At 42.5% G+C, this 23,887-nt stretch overlaps 1 pseudogene; it reads left to right on the forward strand.

Annotated features, from left to right (window-relative positions):
* LOC131273341 (uncharacterized) overlaps positions 1 to 23,887 on the forward strand; it is a 125,954-nt pseudogene that overhangs the window by 96,311 nt on the left and 5,756 nt on the right.

Raw genomic sequence — 23,887 nt, forward strand, 5'->3', positions numbered from 1 at the left:
GAGGGCCAACAGGAAGGGAAGATTACCAAGGGCTGGAACCACCCAGGCATGTTGTCCACAGATGGGAATCTGTTCTCTGCCCCAGGAGAGCTGGAACCTTCTTTTAAGACTCCCAACTGATTAAGTCAGGCCCAGGCAGGATAATGCCCTAATTTAAAGTCAGCTGATTAGGAGTTTTACGTCTGCAAAATCCCTTCTCAGCAACATTTTGATCGGCATTTTATTGAATAACTGGTTTGTTCAGCCTAGTTGACATATCAGAAAGCTAACACACTAACCATAGCTATCTATTAACCTAAATTTCCAGACTAGTAGATTATAAAATCAGAAGTAGAAATAAATAATCATTGGTGAAAAAGTGCTTGAAGTCCACCGTTACAGGAGACACTGAGCCTGGGGGAAGTGGCTCTGTTGGTGCATGCAATTTGCTAATATTTGTTAAGACTCTGCATTTTCTTTCACAAGATTCAGTAGCCTCTAATTTTCCTTTCTTGTAGTGCCTTTCTGAGGCTTTGGTATCAAGATGATGCTGTTAAAAGTCAGGGTGGTGGCACCCTTAGGTGATGGTAGAAATGCAAGGGAATACAGAGGACTTTTCAGGTACTATTAACATTCCTCTCTAGATCTTGTGCTGCTCAGTTTCCTGATTTGTACAGCAATGAAATGCCACTTTTTCTGAATCTGGCAGTGACTGTTTGGATCCTTCAGGAAGCAGACACTAAGAGTGATTTAGGCATGTGAGAGATGCATTGGGGAAATGCCTGTGAATAGTAATGGGGAGAGGGGCCTGGTAAGTATAGGAAACTTTCAGACTGCAGTGCCTGTCTGACTTCTGCAAAAAGAGAGCAGGAAGGGGTATTTGGTAGAAAGAGACTACAGTGAAGTTTGAGAAAAATCTCAGCCAGGCCAGCTGGATGCCCCAGAGGAAAGATTTCCCATTGGAAGAATTCCTGCATGGGGCAAAGATGTTCCATCTCTGATAACCTCCCTGTGCTCAGTCACTGGCTAGGAGTAGCCAGGGGAGGCACTCCTTCAATGTTAAAATTATAGCAGATCCCAAATGTGTGGAAACTGGAGACAGACAGCTAATACACTGCCTTCATAGGGTCCCTCTTGAATGCAGATCTGACTAACATAGTGGGGGGGGGGTGGCAGTGTTTTGAGATTGAGTAGTACTAGTTTACAGATGCGAAAAACGTAGGCTTAGACAACTTATCCACACGCAGACTACAAACCAGGAAGTATTGAGGATGTAGAATTTTCATCCAGATCTTCTTGATCCCCAAGTCTTATTTTCCTTTCCATTATACCAGTCTGCTATGGTGCCAACCGACCCTAGATTCCAAATCTAGGATCCTTTTTCACTGTAGGCATATAATGGTGAGAAAGCAGGCTTGTCCTTTAAAACATTCTTCTTTGTGTTATGGAAACGCAGGAAATTTGAGGACATAATGTGTTAATGAAGCTGAAGTCCTCTTGGATTATTTTGCAGAAAACTCTTCTCATAAAGTGGTGATAATTAGTATTCTGGCCATTTTTCTAAATATGGATTCTTTAGAGGTGAAATGGTTCAACTTTGTAATAATGGAAGCAGAAATAAATTATGTTAGGATCATGGGGAACAAACAACCACCCAGTGGTACCCACCCAGAGATTAAATATCAACCTGTTAACACAACATAGCAAATCAGTGAGCACACTCTTTCCAGAAGGGAACAAAACACTGTAAAACTGGAAAGTCCAGGCATCTTCTGGATCCAGCTGGAGCTACTGATAACCATCCACATGTCTTGAAGATGCAGCCTTCATAATTTGAAGCAGGGGTTCTTAATCAGGAGTCCATGGACGAAAGATTTCAGGGGGTCTGTGAACTTGAATTGAAAAAAATCAACTTACCATCTATATTTTCTCTGACCTCTGATGTTGAGTGTCATAAAACTATTTACTGCTACATTCTGAGAAGGGGTCCATGGTTTTTACCTGACTGGCAAAGGGTCCATGAAACAAAAAAGGTTAAAAGTCCCTGATTTAAAGAGAGCATAGAGAACTTTACCTTGACAAAGCCTTCAGGGAGCAGGGCAAGATGCAGATTAAGTGCAAATCTCTCCCCTTGAGTCATTCTTCCCTTAAATGGACCCACACTCTAAGGGGTCTGGTTCCCCCATATCAGCTTTCCATGCCTGTTGTAACAAAATGCCACATGCTTAGTGGATTAATACAACACAAATTTATCTTACAGTTCTGGAGGTCAGCAGGACAAATAGGTTTCACTTGACTAAAGTCAAGGGGCCAGCAGGGAAGCTTCCTTCTTGAGGATCTAGGGCAGAATCCATTTTCTTGCTTTGCTGGGCATCTAGAGGCCACCTGCGTTCCTTGGCTTGTGGCCCCTTCCTCTGTCTTCAAAGCCAGCAGTGTAACAGCTTCAGCAGCCCTCTCTCATCACAACTCCTTTTCTCAGATGCCAACCCTCCTGCCTCCTCCTTATAAGGACCCCTGTGATCATATTGCTGACCCCCCACACCAAAGATAATGAGGGATAATCGTCCTATCTCAAGATCCTTACCTTAATCACATCTCCACATGCCCTTTTGCCCTGTAGGGTAACACATATGGATTTGGGGGCCTAAGGCAGAGGGAAGGGCTAGGAACCAGTGGATGCAGGTGGCCCCTGAGAGTGAAAAAGGCAAGGAAACATGAAGATGTGGACCCCTCAGAGGTGGGAGGGGCATTATTCTCTCTCTCTCACACCCCTAGAAAGTTTCTGCCTGAGAGAAGATGAAGTGTGTATCCTTTAGTATACTTGAGACAGGATGGGACATTTTAGAAGATTTTACTATGCCAAGGGAGGGAAAGAGGGAGCATCACCAGCATAATCTGAGAGTAGCAAAGGAGCTCATTTTACAGTGTCAGTTTGCTGTGTCACTCATGCCTGAGGTTTTCAAGTCAAGCCTCATAACCCATCCCTTACAACCTTACAATTAGATTTTTTCCTTTCTCCTTTCCTTTTAGCCTCCCTCCCTCACCCCATCCTCTCATTCCTGTAAGGAAAGGGTTAAGTTTAGTTTCCACATGAAAGTGAAACTAAATCCAGTTCTGCAGTTGAAGGAGGGAGGGAAAGGGGTTCTAGTGGTTTGGTGCCAAAGTTCGAAAGTGGCGCCAAAGTGAAAGTGGGGCGAAATGTGGGCAGTGCCAAATTTGAAAGTGGCAAATTTGTAAGCTAGTGCCAAGCCACTGGAATGAAAGGAATGGGAGTGGCAGTTGAGAGCAGAAACCCACGTAAGTTAATTAAACCTCTCGGATAGGCTGTAACCTCTGAAGTTCCCAATCAGTGGGGAACAGGGGAGGGACCTGTATGTTAGGCTTAGGGTATAAATGTTGTTACTTGTTGTTAGGTACACCAACCATTTTATCCAGGTTCATATGCCCATTCTTGCAAGATCATTAATAAAATTCTTTTCTTCTCTGCAATCAGGCAAGCTTTTGTTCTCTTACAGGTGCAGCTTTCTTTCTAATGATCCTTGGGGGCTCATCTGGGATCCAAAACTTTGGAGGGGGATGCTTGAGGCAGACGAGGGGAAGGTGTGCCCCACTGATCGAGCAGTCTTGTACTCTGCTGTTGGGGGCCTACCTTTGACAGCTGTAAGGACCCGAGATCAGACATTTAGATCTGCTGATTGTGGACAAGGAAAGGGGAAGGGAAAATCTGCCTGTCATTGACCAGGCAACTCTGTTCATGGAGGCTATTAAGTATTGCCTTTGTGGTGGGGAAATTCTGATGAGTCTGGGATTGACTGTGTTTGTATGAGATGTGGGACATACTGCGCAAAGTGACTGTGGAGTCCCAATCCGTGTGTCCCTTCTCCTGCAAGGGAAAAGACCAGAGACAGACAAAGTGAAAAGATCTGAGACAAAGAAACCCAGACAAGTCTCAGAATGGGGAATAAGGGCAATCAGCCAGCCAGGAAAAGAGGAAAGGGGGTATTTGTAGGGTCCCCAGGAACATTCCTCTGGATAGGCCATTAAGGAGGACATTGAAACATTGGACCAATTACCAAAGGGTAAAAAGAAAATGATTAAATATTTCTGTTACATTGGGCCAAAGAAAGCATTTTATCAACTGATGTATTTTCTCCAAAATACAGGGCAGATGAGAATTGACTGTGTGCTGACCTTGTGCTTTACGTTAATGAAAAAGAAACCCTTTTCCAAGGAGTAGTCTGACTCTGCCATGTGCTGGTTGAAGGGGAGGGAGACCATTATCTATCCCATGAAAGTCAACACTCCAGACCCAGAAAAAGCCTCATATCGAGCCTTCCTCCTCCCTGTGTTTCCCCTCCCCTCCCCAGGGCAGGGATGTGTGGATTCAGAAGGTCCAATAGGACCCACCCAGGCCCCTGGGGAGCCAGAGGGCCAACTGGTATCCACCACCCCACCAGTTACAACCCACTGGCAGTTAAGTAAAGAATTGGAACAATGCAGGAAGGATGTGCAGAACTTTCCATTCTCAAAGACCCCCAAAGAAAAGAGGGTGGGGGAACATAATTCCACTGAGTCTCTATACCCCTTAAGAGAGGTACCACTTGGGCCAGGAGATATCAGTTATGTAAATGTCCCATTGACAAGTATGGGAGTCAGAGACTTTAAAAAGGAGATGAAGTCATTAATGCAAGAGCCAGCAGGGCTAGCTGAGCAAATGGATCAATTCCTAGGCCTGAGTCTATATACATGGCCTGAACTTATGTCTATACTGAGTATCCTTTTTATGGGAGAAGAAAGGGGAATAGTGAGGAGGGCAACTATGAAGGAATGGGAAAGGCAGCACCCACCTGGACAAGGGATAATGGCAGCAAAGCAAAAGTTCCCCAATGTAGACCCTAACTGGGATAATAATGGTCAGGGTGATAGAGCACAAATGAAGGATCTTAGAGACCTCATTATACAGGGTATAATATTGGCTGTGCCTAAATCTAAAAATTTAAATAAGGCCTTTGAGGTGAATCAAAAAAAAGACGAGACTCCCTCTACTTACCTGCAAAGATTGGGGAACAAGGTAAGGAAATATTCAGGAATGGACCCTGATGACCCTGTGGCCCAGGGAATGCTAAATGTCAGCTATGTAAAGGGATCTTAGCTTGACATTCAGAAAAAGATCCAGAAAATGGATGGATGAGTGGATGAACCACTGGAGGAGTTATTGAAAGAGTCTCAGAAAGTGTTTGTAAGAAGGGAGGGGGGAAAGCAGAAGCAAAAAAGTCGAAGTCATGATGAGCATGGTTGGCCACGTGGTCCAAAAAAGATTAGAAGTGAGGCCGGGAGGAGGCAGGCAGAGATGAGATAGGGGAGTAGGTTGGGCTAGCTTCGATAAAGGAGCTAAGAGAGTGCAGGACTCCACAGCGTGTTATCACTGTGGGAAACCTGGTCATTTCAAGAGGGAGTACCCAAATTTAAAGAAAGAAGTTTGGGTCATATCCCTCATGAATTCTGAGGACTAGGGGAGTTGAAGGCTCTTAATATCAAGAGCCCACTGGGAGCCTCTAGTAAATCTAAAGGTGAACCCATATCAAGAAGAAATTACATTTTTGGTGGGCATCAGAGTGGTTCAATCTTCTGTGAACCATTTCGTGATGGGAACCAAACTCTCTGGTAATTCCTTCACAGTCTCAGAGGTAAAAGAAGAGGGGTTTAAAGTTCCCATTCTTGAGCCTACTGATATTCATTGGGAGGCTAACCAAAGTATGAGCTCTCTGTTGTACATCCCAGAAGCTGGGAATAATTTGTTGGGAAGGGACCTGATAATACCCATGTGACTGGATTTGGAAGTAAGGATGGACAGGTAGAAGTTCTTTTAGCCCTACTCACCAAAGAAGACATAAAGGACATCAAGGAGGAAGTATGGGTGAAGGAAGGGAATGGGGGTGGGGAGGGAAGTTGCAGGTTTCCCCTATTAAAATCAAATTGAAGAACCAGCAAGATGGCAGCCAAGTGAAAGGCTCCTAGAGTCAGCTCCTGCTACAGGGCAGTTAGCAAACACCCAGAGCTAGTTGAAGCTCCTGTTTGGGGACTCCAGGAGACCAGAAGAGCATCCTGCAATGTCCTTGGGGGAGTGGAAGGAGGAGACTGCCCATCTGCTGATAAGACTCATAAGTAGAGGCTCCACACACTGGAGGCCGGTGCCCATCCTCCGCTGGAGGCACAAGCCACCTCGGGAGCTGTTCTGAGGCTGGAGTCGAAAGCTCCACTTCCCCAAAATGAGAGGAAGAGACAGTTGGGCACCAATTTCAGCTATTGATGAGGAAATTCAGTGAGCTGCAGTAGAATCCTGAAAACGGCTGGGGTTTGAGCCTGTCCAAGTCAGAAAGAGGCCAGGAGCTGCTGTCTTAACTCCACGGCTGGCACAAGGGGAAGCGGGGTGGACTGAGGATCCCAGTGCTGGTGGGGACTGGCTTCTTTCCATCCAGATCATAGCAGGTCTAGCCTAGGCTCCAGGGCTAACTCCACCAGGGAGGAAGCTGGACCTGTGCCAGCCTCTCCTGGAAATTGCCAACCAAGCCATGGAGGCCAGTGACATCCTACTCTGGTGACATAAGCCACCCCAGGAGCTGTTCTCTGACAGGAATTGGAGACTCCATTTCCCAGAAACAGGAGGAGGAGGTTGGCTGCTGATTTTGGCTACTGATTGGTAAACTTGGCTGGCTAAGAGATAACCCTGGGAATGGCTGGAGTGAGAACCAGCCCAAGTCAGAAAGAGGTCAGTAGCCATCATTTTGACTCCACCCCCAGCCTGAGGGGAAGCCAGGCTGGCTGAAACTCTCAGTGTTGGCAGGAACCAGTTTCTTTCATAAAGATCAGCCTGCAGCCTGCCTAGGCTTCAGCCCGCCTCTGGCAGGGTAGAGGCTGAGGAGCTCTGCACCAGCCTATATAGGTAACTGCAGGGAACTTTGGCTGGCATAGAATGAAAATCAGAAGTCTACCAGGGCAACTATGGTCATCTTGGACCTGCACTGCATAGATTGCTGCCCACACCTGCAGTTCCATCCCTGCCCCAGGTAGGGGAGAAAGGAATGTGAAGCTTCATCAGTCTCTCTGGGCAACTACAGTCGAGGCCTGCACGTGGATTATTCCACATAGCTGTGACTCTCTCCCTACCCCTGGCAAAAGAGAAAGTTGGAAGAAGCTTCATTAATCCCTGGTGCAATGAGGGCAGCTTCAGCCTGCACAGCTTACAGCACTGACCACATGCTTGGCTTCTACTACACAACCAGCAAAGGAGAAAGGGCAGGAAGACCTAGCCTAAAGAGAAAAACGGCACCAAGAATAAATACTCTAGTAAGCCAGATACCAAGATACCAACAAAAAATCACAATCCACACCAAGAAACAGGAAACTATGGCCCAGTTAAAAGAACAATATAAGCCTCCAGATGATATAAAGGAGTTGAGACAACTAATTATAGATGTTCAACCAAATCTCCTTAATAAATTCAATGAGATGGCTGAAGAGATTAAAGATATTAAGCAGACATTGTATGAGCACAAAAAATTTGAAAGCATACATAAAAAAATAGCAGATCTTATGAGAATGAAAGGTGCAATAAATTAAATTTAAAAATTATTGGAATCATATAATAGCAGATTTGAAGAGGCAGAAGAAAGGATTGGTGAGCTTGAAGAAATGGCCTCTGAAAGTGAACATACAAAAGAACAGATGAAGAAAAGAATAGAAAAAATTGAACAAGGTCTCAGGGAACTAAATGACAGCAAAAGATGTGCAAGCATACATGCCATAGGTGTCCCAGAAGGAGAAGAGAAGGGAAAAGAGGCAGAAGGAATATTTAAAGAAATAATGGTAGAGAATTTCCCAGCCCTATTGAAGGATATAGATATCCCTGTCCAAAAAGCACAATATACTCCCATCTGAAAAAATCCAAATAGCCCAACTCCAAGACACATACTTCATCAGAATGTCAATGGCCAAAGACAAAGAGAGAATTCTGAAGGCAGCAAGAGAAAAGCAATGCATAACATATAAGGGATATCCAATAAGATTAAGTGCTGATTTCTCACCAGAAACCATGGAGGCAAGAAGACCGTGGTCTGATATATTTAAGATACTACAAGAGAAAAACTTCCAGCCAGGAATCTTATATCCAGCAAGACTGTCTTTCAAAAATGAGGGTGAAATTAGAATATTCACAGATAAACAGAAACTGAGAGGATTTCGATGCAAGAGATCAGAATTTCAGGAAATTCTAAAGGGTGTGCTACAGCCTGAAAAGAAAAGACAGGAGAAAGAGGCCTGAAAGAGAGTCTTTTTTTTTTTAATATTTATTATTATTATTATTATTTTTAATTACATTAAAAAAAATATGAGGTCCCATTCAACCCCACCTGAAAGAGAGTCTTAAAATGAAGATTATATCAATAAAAGTAACGAAAAGTGTCAAAAGAGTGGTGAAAATAAAATATGACAGATAAAACTCAAATAGTCTGGAATAAACTTAACCAATGATGTAAAGCAGTTGTATTCAGAAAACTGCAACTCAATGTTAAAACAAATCAAAAAACCCTAACCCCCTAAATAACTGGAAGAACATTCCATGCTCATGGATTGGAAGACTAGCTATCATTGAGATGTCAATTCTACTCAAATTGATATACAGATTTAATGAAATCCTGATAAAACTAACACCAGCATTAAAGAAAAAGTTGAAAACACAATCATTAAATTTATTTGGAGGGGTAAGGAGTCCTGAGTAGCCAGAAACATCATAAAAGGAAAAGTGAACCCTCATCTCCAGACTTTAAATCATAAAGCCTACCTATAGTGGTAAAAACAACAGGGTACTTGCCTAAAGACAGACACAATAGACCAGTGGAACCAAATTTGTGGTTCAGAAACAGACCCTCACAGGTATGGTCAAGTGATTTTTGACTAGCCTGTCAAACTCACACAGCTCAGGCAGAACAATCCATTCAAAAAATGGTGCTGAAAAAATTGGACATCCATAGCTGAAAGAAGGAAAGAGGACCCTTCTCTCACACCTTTTCCAAAAATTAACTCAAAATGGATCAAAAAACTAAAAATAAAAGCAAGAAACCTTAAAACTTCTAGAAGAAATTTATGGGAAATATCTTCAAGACCTGGTGGTAGGTGGTGGATTCTTAAAGGAGACAAGAGAAGGATTGAGTGGACTACTGATGTTTAATGTATATAGAAGTTTTAATTAGCTTTACTGTAAAAGTGTAGAAATGGACAGAATAGATGGCAACACATAGTAAGTAACAGCTAGTTTATAAATGGGAATGTGACTGAAAATGGTAGTCTAGTTATGTAAATGCCAAGTGACAGAATGCTTGAGAATAATCTAGGAACTGATAGCACAGTAAACCAAGAGGTGGGTGAAAATTGTGGCTGATGGTACAGATGCAAGAGCGCCCTTTGTTAGCTAGAATAAACTTATATCACTACTGTAGGGTGTTAGGAATGTGGAGAAGCATGGGGAAAATACAGCTGGAGTGACCTACCGACTGTAGTTAGTAATAATAATATATTCTTGCATCTATGCAAAAGATGTACTGTGTTGATACTGAGGCAATATGAAGAATGTGAGTCAAATGTACACTATGGACATGGTAACAATCAGATGATATTTTATCTGTAGCAAATGACACACCACATTGTGATGTGTTGATGGAAGGGTGTTGTTTGGGAATTCTGCACATGCGCATGATTGTTTTATAAGTTTACAACTTCTGTCATAAAAAAAGTATATTTAAAAAGTAGTAATAGGGTGGGTTGGGGGAAAAACACACCAAATGTAAGATATGGACTAGGATTAGTAGTAAGATTTTGACAGTGTTCTTTCATAGTTTGTAACAAATGTCTCATGACAATGCAAGGTGTTGGTGGAGGGTTGATGTATGGGACCCCTGTATGATGTTATGCATGTTTGCTTTGTAAGTTCACAACTTTTACTATACACTCGTTTATGTACATTCATATATAAATGATATAAAGATAATAACAATCAGATTGGTTAGGTGAAAACTACTTTGCTTAGTAGTAATATTTTGACAATGGTCTTTAATCATTAGTTTAAAAATTTTAAGAACAATGCAAGTTATTGGTGATAGGGTGAGATGTTATATATGTTTGTTTGATGTTATATAAGTTTGTTTTGTAAGATCTCAACTATTAAACACTTATTGTTTATGTATGTTTATGTATGATATATTTCAAATAAATTTTTAAAAAACTATAGGACTAGACATCATGAACAGTAAACTGTAATGTAACTTACAGATTATAGTTAGTAGCACAGTTATAATATTTTTCATCAATCATAACAAAGTTTTCACACTAAGGAAAAGTTAATAACAGAGAAAACTGCAAATATAAATGGGATATATGGAGTCTCTGTATTTTCTGCATAATTTTCTGTAAACCTACAACTTCTCTAATTTAAAAAATTTTCCAAAAAAAATCAAATGGAAGAAGGAAGGGGAAGTTGTTTGTTAGAAACAATATCCCATTCCCCTTCAGGGGAGACAAGGACTCCAACCCATTACTGAGAGTCTTCTTCGAGATGGACTCTAAGAAACCTGTATGTGCCCCTTCAATTTTCCTATTTTACCCATCCAAAAATTGGATGGTAGCTGGAGGATGGTGCAGAACTTAAGGACCATCAACCAAATTGTCCAGGTTTGGCACCCTGTAATCCCTAACCCTTACACCCCCCTCAGTAAGATCCCCCATCATCACAAATGGTTTAGTGTAGTAGATCTGAAGGATGGCCTCTGGGCCTGCCCCCTTGACCCAGAGAGTAGAGACGCATTCACATTCAAATGGGAGTGTCCCTTTACTGGAAGGAGGCAGCAATTCAGATGGACGGTCCTATCCCAGGGTTTCACAGAAGCCCCCAACCTCTTTGGGCAAGAATTAGAGAAAGTATTGGAGAAATTTTCAATTCCATCCAAAATCATCCTTTTACAATATGTAGATGATCTGCTAGTATCAGGTGAAAAAGGCAGGTGGTGGCCCAAACTACAAAGAAACTATTGAACTTCTTGGGAGATCAAGGGTTAAGAGTATCAAAAAGTAAATTTCTAGAAAGGGAAATTAAGTACCTGGTCCATATCATTGGTGAGGGGAGGAGGAAGATAAATCCAGAGAGAATTCAGGCCATAATTGAATTACCTCTTTCCCAGACAAAAAGAGGACTAAGGAAATTCTTGGACTTGGTGGGATATTGTAGACTATGGATAGACACTTACACATCCTAAACTAAGGGGTTATATCAAAACTGTTGGAGGTTAGAGTGGACTTACTGGTATTCTACTATAGAATTTTTATGACTCTAGCAATGGAAGAAATTATATCATTGATACGGAGACAAGGGCCAGGGGAGTTGCTGAGGTCAGGGAGAGGGAGGAAGAGATGTGATGTGGAGGCATTTTCAGGACTTGGAGTTGGCCTGAATGATATTGCAGGGACAGATGCAGGACATCATATATCCTGCCATAACCCACTGAATGGACTGGGAGAGAGGGTAAACTACAGTGTAAACTATAATACAGCAGTGTCGCAGTGCTCCAAAAATGTATTCATCAAATGCAATGAATGTGCCACACTGATGAAAGAATTTGGTGATGTGGGAGGAGTAGGGGTGGGGAGAGGAGGTATATGGGATCCTCTTATATTTTTTAATGTAATGTTTTGTATGATCTATGTATCTTTAAAAAATATTTTTAATCTATTAAAAAGGGGGGCAGAATAATTAATAGCTTAAAGAACAAGCACAAAGGCTCAACTCTCTGTCTTGCCTCTGGACCCCTGTTCTTGCCTTCTGTGCCCTGCTCTTGCCATTCCAGAATGAACACACAAGTAAAATCTGGGCATTTATAATCTATAATGGGGAACTGTAGTCTGTAAATCAGCTCCCTTTATCACTTTTCAGCCCCTTCCTCTCTACCTGGGCCCCATGATCTGTTATTTTCTCCCATTTCTCTTCCCTCTCTACCTTGATAAATTACTGGCCTAACTAAAAAAAAAATGTTTTTAATGAAAAAATATTAAAAAAAACTGTTGAAGGAATTAGAATGAAAAAAAGGGGAAATAGAGGCCTTAGAGGGGCTCAAACAGGCACTGGTGCAGGCCCCTGTTCCAGCCCTCCCTTCCCATGAGAAACCTTTCTATCTGTTTGTTGCAGTAGATAAAGGGACAGCCTTGGGGGTTCTGACCCAAATCTGGGGAGGTCAGAGGAGACCTGTAGCCTTCCTTTCCAAAATCCTGCATCCTGTCTCCATGGAATGGCTGGGCTGTGTTCAAGCTGTGGTGGCAACTGCTCTCCTGGTAGAAGAGAGCAGGAAGCTGGATTTCGGAGAAGCTTTAGTCATTAGCACTCATTAGGTCAGGATGATTTTGTCTAGGAAGCGGGAAGGTGGCTGACTGGGTTGTGAATTCTGAAGTATGAGGCTATCCTAATGGAAAAAATGACTTGATACTGACAACAGACCACAGCCTAAACCCTCCTTCCTCTGGAAGGGATCTGACCAAATGCAGGTTCCTGAGCATGACTGTTTAGAACTGATTGAGTATCAGACCTGAGTCCAGTCTGACCTGCTTCAAGGGGAAAAATTGTTCAAAGACAGGTCCTCTAGGGCCCTAGAAGGAAGCAAGCACAATGGCTGTGCAATTGTAGATGGACTCACTTGTGAGGTGAAAGAAGCGGGCCAATTGCCCAATGACTGGTCAGCTCAAATTTACAAGCTGAATGCATTAAATCAAGCCCTCAAATTATTAGAGGAAAAGGATAGTACAGTCAATACCAATTCTAAATATGCCTTTGGGGTGGTCCACACCTTTGGAAAAATTCAAGAAGAGAGGGAATTAATTAGCAGCAAAGGAAAAGAGCTAGTCCATGGGAAATTATTAGTAAGGCAAGTATTAGCCAATTTACTCTTAACCAGAGAAATATCAATGATGCATGTTAACAGACACCAGAGAGGTCATACTTTTGAGGCAAAGGGCAATAGGTTAGCAGATGAGAAGGCTAAAGAAGCTTTTCTTTCTCTGTCCCTGTTTGAGGTTGATGGTTCTGATACCCTCTATTTCCGAGGAGTTTGTGGTTCCCACGTTCTCTGAAAAAGAAGTGAAAGAGCTAGAACAATTAGGAGTGACCTTAGATGATCAAGGGAGATGGTTCCTCCCAGATGGCAGGCAAATGTTGAATAAGCAAATGATGAGAGAGGTACTAGCAGTCTGACACCAAGGGAGTCATTGGGGGTACAGGCCATGTGTGATCTGGTTCTTAAGTATTTTGGATGCACAGGCCTTTATACTATAGTTAAACAAATAAGTGAACAATGCATAATTTGCCAAAAGGTCAGTAAGAAAGTCTTAAGGAAGCAAGAACAAGGGGAACTGGAAGTCGGGCCTCAGGCCATTCCAGAGTATTCAGGTTGATTACACTGAAATGCCCCCAAAGGGTCAGTGAAAATATGTTCTGGTTATTGTAGACCATCTGACAGGATGGGTGGACTTCAGCTACAGCATCAGGAACTTCAAAAATTGTCCTTGAGCAAGTCATTCCTCATTACAAATTAGTGGAAATATAGATTCAGACAATGGTAGCCACTTTACTCCCATGTGCTGCAGAACGTTATGCGAAGCCTGGGTGTTACATGGAACTTCTATACACCTTGGCACCCACCGTCCTCAGGGAGAGTGAAGAGAATGAATCAAATCTTGAAAAAGCATCTTACTGAGTTGGTCTTAGAAACAAAGTTACCCTGCATTAAGTGCTTACCCATAGCCCTATTGAGGATTAGAACTGCCCCTAGGAAAGAACTGGGTATCTCTCTTTATGAAATGCTCTTTGGCTTGCCTTTTCCTAGGAGGACTGGAGCCCTCCCTTCCTTAGAGTCAAAGGATCTCTTCCTTAAGAATTATATACTGGCTTTGTCCTCCGCTTTGTCATCCCTCAGGCACCGTGGTTTGCTGGCCCGACTCTGCCTCTTGAATTCACTGTCCATCAACAGTGACCCTGTAGTTGGGTTCTGATCAAGTCATAGAAGGAGTCCAAAGTTCAGCCAACCTGGGAAAGACCCTATCAAGTTTTGTTAACAACTGAGACTGCAGCCCAGACAGCAGAAAAAGGCTGGACTCGCTCCAGCTGAGGAAAAGGACCAGTACCTGAACCGGACTTTAAGTACCCAACAACACTGTCCAAGTCCTGGAAAATAACTTTAACTCTGGGTCCCCTAAGGATCACTCTGAAAAAACAATAGTTGGGAGGGCATATCAGGAAAAGGAGTGGGATTGGTCGGACCCTATATCAGTGAACTTTGTGGGAAGGTATCCCTCCACTTGAACATAACTTATAAAGGGCAGGCTGCTACCCATAGTCACTTTGCCCTAGTGCCTCGGGAGACTGACAGATGAAGGGTTTAAGGCTCATTCTGAGAATGAGAATAATTGTACTGACTATGATGTTCCAAATTCGAGTCATGATGAGTCCCATTAAATTGATAGTAAACGTAACCCAAGGCTTAGATTCCCAGACTGTGCAGTTTGACACCTGCCAAGTGATAAATTGTAGGGATTTAGGACATCAGCAGTGGCCGAGTGGGCAAAATAAATATCTATGCCCAGAGTCACTGAGAGGTTATCTCAACCTTCCCCCATCTCACCTGGAGCTTTGTGTGGTGGACTACCGAGTGCTAGGGGTTGACCGCTTGGAATGGCAGAGGCAGTACTCTGGAAACCGTTGGAGGACAAAATAGCCTTTTATAAAGGTAATACACCTCCAGTGTAACCCAGTGGTGGTAACCATTAGAAAGGAAGACAGATTCAGCAATAATATCCGTTATTCTTCCCCTGACAGAGTCTATGGGATGGGGATGGACATTACAGGTAAAGGTCCTCTGGGGAGGCTCCATATTCGAGTCCTCCCTCCCCTGCAAATATGATGTCAACAACGCCCCCTCCAGCTAGCTCTTCAGAGATGCCAAGGAAAACCCACAAAGGCCAGCCCCCAATGCAGAGCGATCCCAAAGCAGTCAGGATACTTAAGGCAGAAGATTTAAAGAACCATAGAAATAGAGATAGGATATGGAGACACAAATGTCTGGGTAGAATGGGTCAAAAGGCAGCTATGAAAAAAACAGAAGAATACAAATGCTGGAGAGGATGTGAAGAAATGGCAACACTCATCCACTGCTGGTGGGAATGCAGAAGGATCCAACCATTCTGGAGGACAGTTTGGCGGTTTCTCAAAAAACTAACCACAGATTTGCCATATGACCCAGCAATTCCACTGCTGGGTATATACCCAGCAGAACTGAAAACAAGGACACAAACCGATATATGCACACCAATGTTCATAGCAGCATTGTTCACTATCACTAAAAGTTGGAATCAACCCAAATACCCATCAACAGATGAGTGGATCAATAAAATGTGGCATAAACATACAATGGAATACTACTCGGCTTTAAGAACAAATACACTATAAACACACGTGATAACAAGGATGAATCTTGAGAACCTTATGTTGAGTGAAGCAACCCAGGTATTGAAGGACAAATACTACATGACCTCAATAATATGAAATAAGTAAACCAAGCTGCCTCAGAGAGCTAGAGACTGGATGATAGGCTTCCAGGAAATCGGGGGGTAGAGGAAGGATGTAAGCTGACATCTACATGGGTGAAATCTATGATAAGCTGGAGGTAAGTATGTGTACAAGGAAGGAATAAAATGGGGGCATAGGGTTACCTTTGGGTGGGGCTTTGCGGGCTTGATGGGGGCTAGGGATGGGTGGGTAATATTGCCCAAGAAATTGGGGGAAGGGTGGGGCAACATACAAACAAAGGAGATTGTCAGGTGTTGGTTGAGAGTATAATGTTGAGAAAACCTTTTCAAAATATTATTAGGAAAGGTACCTGTTTAAGATACTTAAAGGGGATAATCTGATGTAGGACAGACTCCTAGGGAATATCTGAATGCTCATTTTCCAGAGTGGGTTATACCATTGGGTAGAGACCCATATAATGAGAGTGAAGGTATACCCACATCCTGGGGAGGACTAATGCCATCAAATAGAGGGAACTGTATCTCTCAAGAGAAATGGTGGCTCCCAGGGCATTAGGGCAGTTGAGCAAGTCAAGCCCTCAGCACTGTTGCAAGTATCTCTGAACATAGCTCCTCAAGGAATGAAGATTGAATGTCACTGTGGGCCCCAAGGGGAGGGGGAAATAGATATTGAATAGATGGAACCAATGTAACTGTGAGGACAACAGAAGTGTTTCACAAGAGTATGCAAGGATGGATATAAAACATGTAATATTACACCAAAAACATATAGGGGCCAACAGACTAATAAATGTAAACCATAATGTAAAACATAGGATAACTAAAAATTTAGAAAATTGTATAGCCTAAAGTATAAACCACAATGTAAACACAAATGTTACCTTGTTTGAAAGCTATTGTCTCAATATCTGTACATAAGTTTCAGTAAATATGGTATGAATATGTTAAAAGATTATTGCTGTGGAAGGGAGAAGGTTTTATATTGGATATGTGGGAGTACTGTATATTGTATATATGAATTACTGTGATCTATAGCTCTTGTGAGGAGAAGCTTAATAATTAGGAAAAAAGAAAAGAAAAAGATAGGATGTAGAATTTTTCCAAATCAGTATGTATTCTATATCTAACCTTTAAACTCATCACTATATTCCATTTTACTATTAAGGGAACCTGACATTATATTGGGCCTCACTTTTCAGGAAGTTTTGGATCACAGAGTGGTTCAACATGGCAGCAGAGGAATACTGGTATGGGATGTTATTGACAGGGGACATATGGTTGACAGGGAGTTATACAGGGCATGTGTCCAGGGTGCATGGAAATGTTTAGATATACTCATAGTGGAAACAATTAAAAACAACAGCTGGGGAGGTGCTGGGTTCCTGGCCAGGGGGGCTCTGTCTTGGTCCCTAGGGGAGCAGTGGCAGTCCCCCAGGTGCAATGGCAAGGACCAGGAAGGAATGAGGGTCCAACAGTGAGCCCCTGATACTAATGACTGTGCTTGTGAGCCTATACACCTGAAATAAGAACAAGGCCTAGAGCAGCACTGCGCCTAAGAGTTCCCTCCTGACAGCCTCCATGTTACTCAAATGTGGCCAGCTTGAAGCCAAACTCAGCATGTAAATGCACTGCCTTCCACCAGCGTGGGACATGACACCCGGGGATGAGCCTCCCTAGCACCGAGGGATCACTACCAAGTACCAAGTGATGACATAACTAGAAAATGACCTTGAATTAAAGGTTCAACACAGACCAGCAGAATATCCCTGTCTACATGTAATAACAGGAGTTAAAAATGCTGTTTGACCTAAATTAAGGGGGAAATGGAAAGGACAAATGAGTTTATATGGCTTTGAGTCTCTAAAAAAGAGTCTGGAGGTTGTCAGAAGGATTGCCCTTATGCACACCTGAGCAGAGTCTCAGAGACAGATAAAGTAGATACAACCCCAGGTATTGGTTCTTCTGAGGGCTAAAGAGACCCACAGGTTTTATGTTCATGGCAGATGGAGTTCACTGCCATGTCAGTTGGCCCTTCTTTGGAGTTGGTGTTTCTGCGTGATGAAGCTGGACTCAGATGTGATCTCTTTTCACAAGTCTTTCCTGTTACTTTACTGGAATTGTAGTTGGTGCTGGGGTTTAAGATATATCTAGGGGATCTGAATCTCTGGACTGACAATATGATAGTCAGGCCCTGAGCCTCAACAGACTTCAGCTCCTACACTCTGGTTTATTGGACTTACCGCACTCAGCTAACATGGAGTTGAAGAATGTCAACCACCACACCATGGAACCAAGAGTGCCTACAACTGAAAGCAGGAGGATTGCATCCAGTATCCAAGTGGAATCTAAGCCCCCTCTTGACATAGATGTGGAATGGACACAATCAATCCAAGGTCCACAGGAAGGAGGAATACAGTAAGGATTAGAGTGGACTTACTGATATTCTATTCATGAACTATTGTGGTTAGTAATCGAGAAAATGTGGCATTGGTGTGGAAAAAGTGGCCATGGTGGCTGCTGGGTGCGGGGAATGGGAGGAAGAGATGAGATGTGGAGGCATTTTCAGGACTTGGAGTTGTCCTGGGTGATGCTGCAGGGACAATTACCGGACATTGTAGATCCTCCCATGGCCCACTGGATGGAACGTGGGAGAGTATGGGCTATGATGTGGACCATTGACCATGAGATGCAGCGATGCCCAGAGATATACTCACTAAATGCAATGGATATGTCATGATGATGGGGGAGAGTGTTGCTGTGGGGGAGTGGTGGGGTGGGGGCAGTGGGGGTGAATGGGGATCTCATATTTTTTTAATGTAATATTTTTTAAAAATGAATTTAAAAAATAAAAATAAATTATAATTTTAAAAAATGAATTAGAAAATAATTTTAAAAAATACAGTCCAGAGTCTGAACAAAAGCAACTGTTATGCTTGTGCAATAGACTGGCCCACTGCTCATATCGTGCCTTTTCCATTAGGTATGGAAGAGCATGAAAGGGAGTTTAAGTGCATGGTGCTCCTCTTCCAAAATGCTACTTCTGGTGAAAATTGTGGAATGTTGTCCTCTCTCTTTCCTCCTGTCAAAAAGGGAAACATCGAAGCTATACCAGCTTCCTGCCTTGGTCCAGGAAGTCACTCTGCCTGTCTCTCTAGATGGGGAAAAGGGCTCCAGGACCTTGGGACCATGGCCTTATATATATGAGTATGGAACGTGAGTAAGGATAGTACTGGCAATTTCTCCAGTTTGGCCACACCCTGAGCAGACCTTTGGTGGTACTGTGGAAAGGGCATCCTCCAACCAGTGTTACCTGAGAAGTGGGGAGGAACCTGTGCTCTGGTTCAACTGGCCATCCCATTTACCCTGGCATTTGAAAAAGAGGAGGAAACACAAAATTAGGGAAAGAGAAAGGAAAGTTTACCTGGTTCCTTTGTTGACTGAATTTATCTAGATAATATAGCAGTTCCCCAGAGAGTCCCAAATGAATTTAAAGCTAGAAATCAGGTAGCTGCAGGATTTTTTTTTCAGTTTTCACTATTTTTAATATTTTACATTGGTGTGGACCTTTGTTACAATTAATGAGACATTATTGTTATTATTATATTATTAATTATCGTCCATAGTTTATATTAGGGTTCTTGATTAATTCAATCTCCTTAAATACCTAATCTTGTCTGGAAAGCTCCATGGATCCTTATGTAGATGGCAGAATAGAGATATTGATCCTGATTGTAGCTACTTAAATAAATTGTATCTTCTACAAAAACTGCAGACATGAACTGTAATCCAAGAGGTCCTTAACGAAACGATATCGATTGTAACTGCTGCGTATATTTTTAAGATCCAAAATGCAGTCAGAGGCGCTCTTCTCTTACCCTGTGATGGTTCTTTGGTCCCTGTTCTTTACAGGCTTGTGAAGCTTCGGGGATCTTCTTCCTCATCTCCCAAATGAGTCACCCTCAGTCTCACGGAAGGAGCTGAAGCGTGTGTCATCTTATGGACACTCTTATAGACATGCCATTTTTGTAGCTGGGTAGATTTTCAATGACTGAGTCCATTTCTTCCATAGTTAAGGCTCTATATGGGTTTTCTTTTCTTTTCTTTTCTTTTTTCTGAAATGTTTTGGCAAGTTATACCCTTCCAGGAAAATTTGCAGTCTGCCTGGCTGTCTGGCATGAAGCTATTTGCAATATTCTCTTTCATTTTTTAATTTTTCTGAATCAGTAGTGAAATCCCCTTTTTGACCATGGATTTAAAAATCATTATTATGGATTTTGTCTTTATTCTTGAACTGTCTTGCCAAAGAGTTTTCTATTTTTTATTAACTTTTTTTCAAAGAACATGCTGTTAGGCTTTCAGATTCTCTCTATTATGTCTTTATTTTCTAGTTTATTATTTGCTTTCTTATCTTGTCATTTCTTTCCTTCCTTCTGTATCCTTTGTGTTTCTTCTATTTTTCTTTTTCTACTTCTGAAGTTAGATCTTCAGTTGAATAATTTACAATCTTTCTTCTTTTTTATTTTTTTTATTTTTTTATTTTTTTAAATATTTATTATTATTTTTTTAAATTACATTAAAAAATATATATGAGGTCCCATTCAACCCCACCGCCCCCGCCCCCCACTCCCCCCACAGCAACACTCTCTCCCATCATCGTGATACATCCATTGCACCTGGTAAGTTCATCTCTGAGCATCACTGCACCCCATAGTCAATGGTCCACATCATAGCCCAGACTCTCTCACGTTCCATCCAGTGGGCCCTGGGGGGATCTACAGTGTCCCGTAATTGTCCGTGAAGCACTATCCAGGACAACTCCACGTCCCAAAAACGCCTCCACATCTCATCTCTTCCTCCCGTTCCCCACACCCAGCAGCCCCCATGGCTACTGTTCCCACACCCATTCCACATTTTCTCTGTGGACATTGGATTGGTTGTGTCCATTGCACACCTATGTCAAGTGAGGGCTTAGATTGCACATGGGTACTGGATGCACTCTTCCCGCTTCTAGTTGTAGACACTCTAGGCTCCATGTTGTGGTGGTTGACCTTCTTCAACTCCATGTTAGCTTAGTGGAGTAAGTCCAATAAGTCAAAGTGTAGGAGCTAAAGTCTGTTGAGGCTCTGGGCCTGGGTGTCATATTATCAGTCCAGAGATTCAAATCCCCTACATATATCTTAAACTCAGCACCAACTACAATTCCAATAAAGTAGCATACAAGTCTTGTGAAAAGAGATCCCCTCTGAGTCCATTTCCATCACGCATAAACACCAGTTCCAAAGAAGGGCCATCTGTCATGGCAGGGAACCCCTTCTGCCATGACCATAGAACCCGTGGGTCTCTTTATCCCTCAAAAGAACCAATACCTGGGGTTGTATCTACCTTATCTGTCTCTTAGACTCTGTTCAGTTGTACATAGGGGTATTCCTTCTGACAACCTCCAGACTCTTTTTTAGAGACTCACAGCCTTATAATCTCATTTCTTCTTTCCATTTCCCCCTTACATTAAGTCAAACCGCTTCCCGAAGTCATGTTATTATATGTAGACAGGTATATTCTGCTGTTCCGCATTGAATCTTTAATTCAAGGTCATTTTCTAGTTGCTTCTTCAGCTGGTATGTGGTAGTGATCCCTCGGTGCCAGGGAGGCTCACCCCCGGGTGTCGTGTCCCACGCTGGGGGGAATGCATCACATCTACACGCTGAGTTTGGCTGTGAGAGTGGCCACATTTGAGTAACATGAAGGCTGTCAGGAGGAAACCCCCAGGCACAATGCTACTCTAGGCCTTGTTCTTATTGCAGGTGCATAGGCTCAAAAGTGTAGCCATTAGTATCAAGAGCCCACTGTTGGGCCCTCCTTCCTTCCTGGTTCTTGCCGTTGCACCTGGAGGATTGCTGCTGCTCTCCCAGGGCCCACAACAGTGACCCCCCGGCCAGGAGCCCAGTACCCCCCCAGCTGTTGTTTTTAATTGTTTCCACTATGAGTATATATAGACATTACCATATACCCTGGGCATATGCCCTGTATAACTCCCTGTCAACCATATATATCCTGTCAATAACATCCCATATCAGTATTCCTCCACTGCCATTGTTGAACCACTCTGTGATCCAAAACTTCCCGTAAAGTGAATCCCAACATAATGTCAGCTTCAGAAGAGTCTTAGATCACCAAAATTCATATATACCATATACAGTATTTCCCCAGATCCACCATAAAACCTTTTCCCTTCCACAGCAATAATCTTTTAACTTATTCATATCATATTTCCTGAAACTGATGTACAGATTCCGAAACTATAGTTTTCAAACAAGGTAACATTTGTGCTTACTATGTGGTCCATACTTTAGGTTGTACAGTTTTCTACATTTTTTAGTTATCCTATGTTTTGTCTTATGGTTTTCATTATTAGTCTGTCGTCCCCTATATGTTTTTGGTGTAATATTAGCTGTTTTATATTCATCCTCGTGTACTCTCACATAACTCCTCTTTTGCCCCCTTATTTACCTTTGTTCTATCCATTGCACGTCCATTTTCCCCTCCCCTTAGGGCCCACAACGCCTGCCAATCTAATGCCCTGGGAGCCGTCCTTTCTCACGAGAGATACAGTTCTCTCTATTCGACGGCATTAGTCTTCCCCAGGATATGGGTCCACCCCACCCAATGGTAGAACCCACCTTGGCAAAATGAGCCTTCAGCTATTCCCTCCGGAGTCCGTCCCGCATCAGACCATACCCCTGAGCGTCCTAACCAGGTGACCCTCCTACTTATACTTTGATACGTTTTACTCAACATTTAGTTCTCAGCGAACTTCTGGCACTCTCCCATGTTTGTATGTTGCCCCTCCCTCCCACCTATTTCTTGGACCATATTACCCCTCTTCCCATTCCCAGCCCCCCTCAAACCCAGAAAACCCCACCCGAAGGTAACCCCTTGCCCCCATTTTGTCCCTTCTTTGTGCTCATACTTACCCCCAGCTCATCACAGGTTCCACCCCTACAGACATTAACTCACATCCTTCCTCCACCCCCCGATTTACAGTAAGCCACTTTTCCAGACTCTAGCTCTCTGAGGCAGTTAACCTATTTCATATCATTGAGGTCATATAGTATTTGTCCTTCAATGCCTGGGTTGCTTCACTTAACATAAGATTCTCAAGGTTCATCCATGTTATCACGTGCGATTGTAGTGTATTGGTTCTTACAGCTGAGTAGTATTCCATTGTGTGTATATACCACATTTTATTGATCCACTCATCTGTTGATGGACTTTTGGATTGATTCCAACTTTTGGCGATGGTGAACAATGCTGCTATGAACATTGGTGTACATATATCGGTTTGTGTCCTTGTTTTCAGTTCTGATGGGTATATACCCAGCAGTGGTATTGCTGGGTCATATGGCAAATCTATGGATAATTTTTTGAGAAACTGCCAAACTGTCCTCCAGAATGGTTGGATCCTTCTGCATTCCCACCAGCAATGGATGAGTGATCCCCTTTCTTCACATCCTCTCCAGCATTTGTATTCTTCTGTTTTTTTCATGGCTGCCAATCTTATGGGAGTAAGATGGTATCTCATTGTAGTTTTGATTTGCATTTCCCTGATAGCTAGGGATTTGGAGCATTTTTTCATGTGCTTTTTAGCCATTTGTATTTCTTCTTTGGAGAAGTGTCTGTTTAAATCTTTTTCCCATTTTTTAAATGGGTTGTTTATCTTTTTGTTTTCGAGATATATGAGTTCTTTATATATGCAAGTTATAAGTCTCTTATCAGATATATGGTTGCCAAATATTTTCTCCCATTGTGTGGGTTCCCTTTTTACTTTCTTGACAAACTCCTTTGAGGTGCAGAAGGCTTTAATTTTGAGGTAGTCCCATTTATCTATTTGTTCTTTTGCTGCTCGTGCTTTTGGTGTGATATTCATGAAGCCATTTCCTATTACAAGGTCCTGTAGATGTTTCCCTACACTGCTTTCTAAGGTCTTTATGGTCTTGGCTCTTATATTTAGGTCTTTGATCCATCTTGAGTTGATCTTTGTATAAGGAGTGAGATGGTAATCCTCTTTCATTCTTCTACATATGGCTATCCAGTTCTCCAGGCACCATTTGTTGAATAGGCCATTCTCTCCCAGTTGAGAGGGTTTGGTGGCTTTATCGAATATTATATGGCTATATACATGAGGTTCTATATCTGAACTTTCAATTCGATTCCATTGGTCTGTGTGTCTCTCCTTATGCCAGTACCATGCTGTTTTCACTACTGTAGCTTTGTAGTATGTTTTGAAGTCAGGAAG

Source organism: Dasypus novemcinctus, chromosome 14, assembly GCF_030445035.2.
Source record: "Dasypus novemcinctus isolate mDasNov1 chromosome 14, mDasNov1.1.hap2, whole genome shotgun sequence".
Lineage (NCBI taxonomy): Eukaryota > Metazoa > Chordata > Mammalia > Cingulata > Dasypodidae > Dasypus > Dasypus novemcinctus.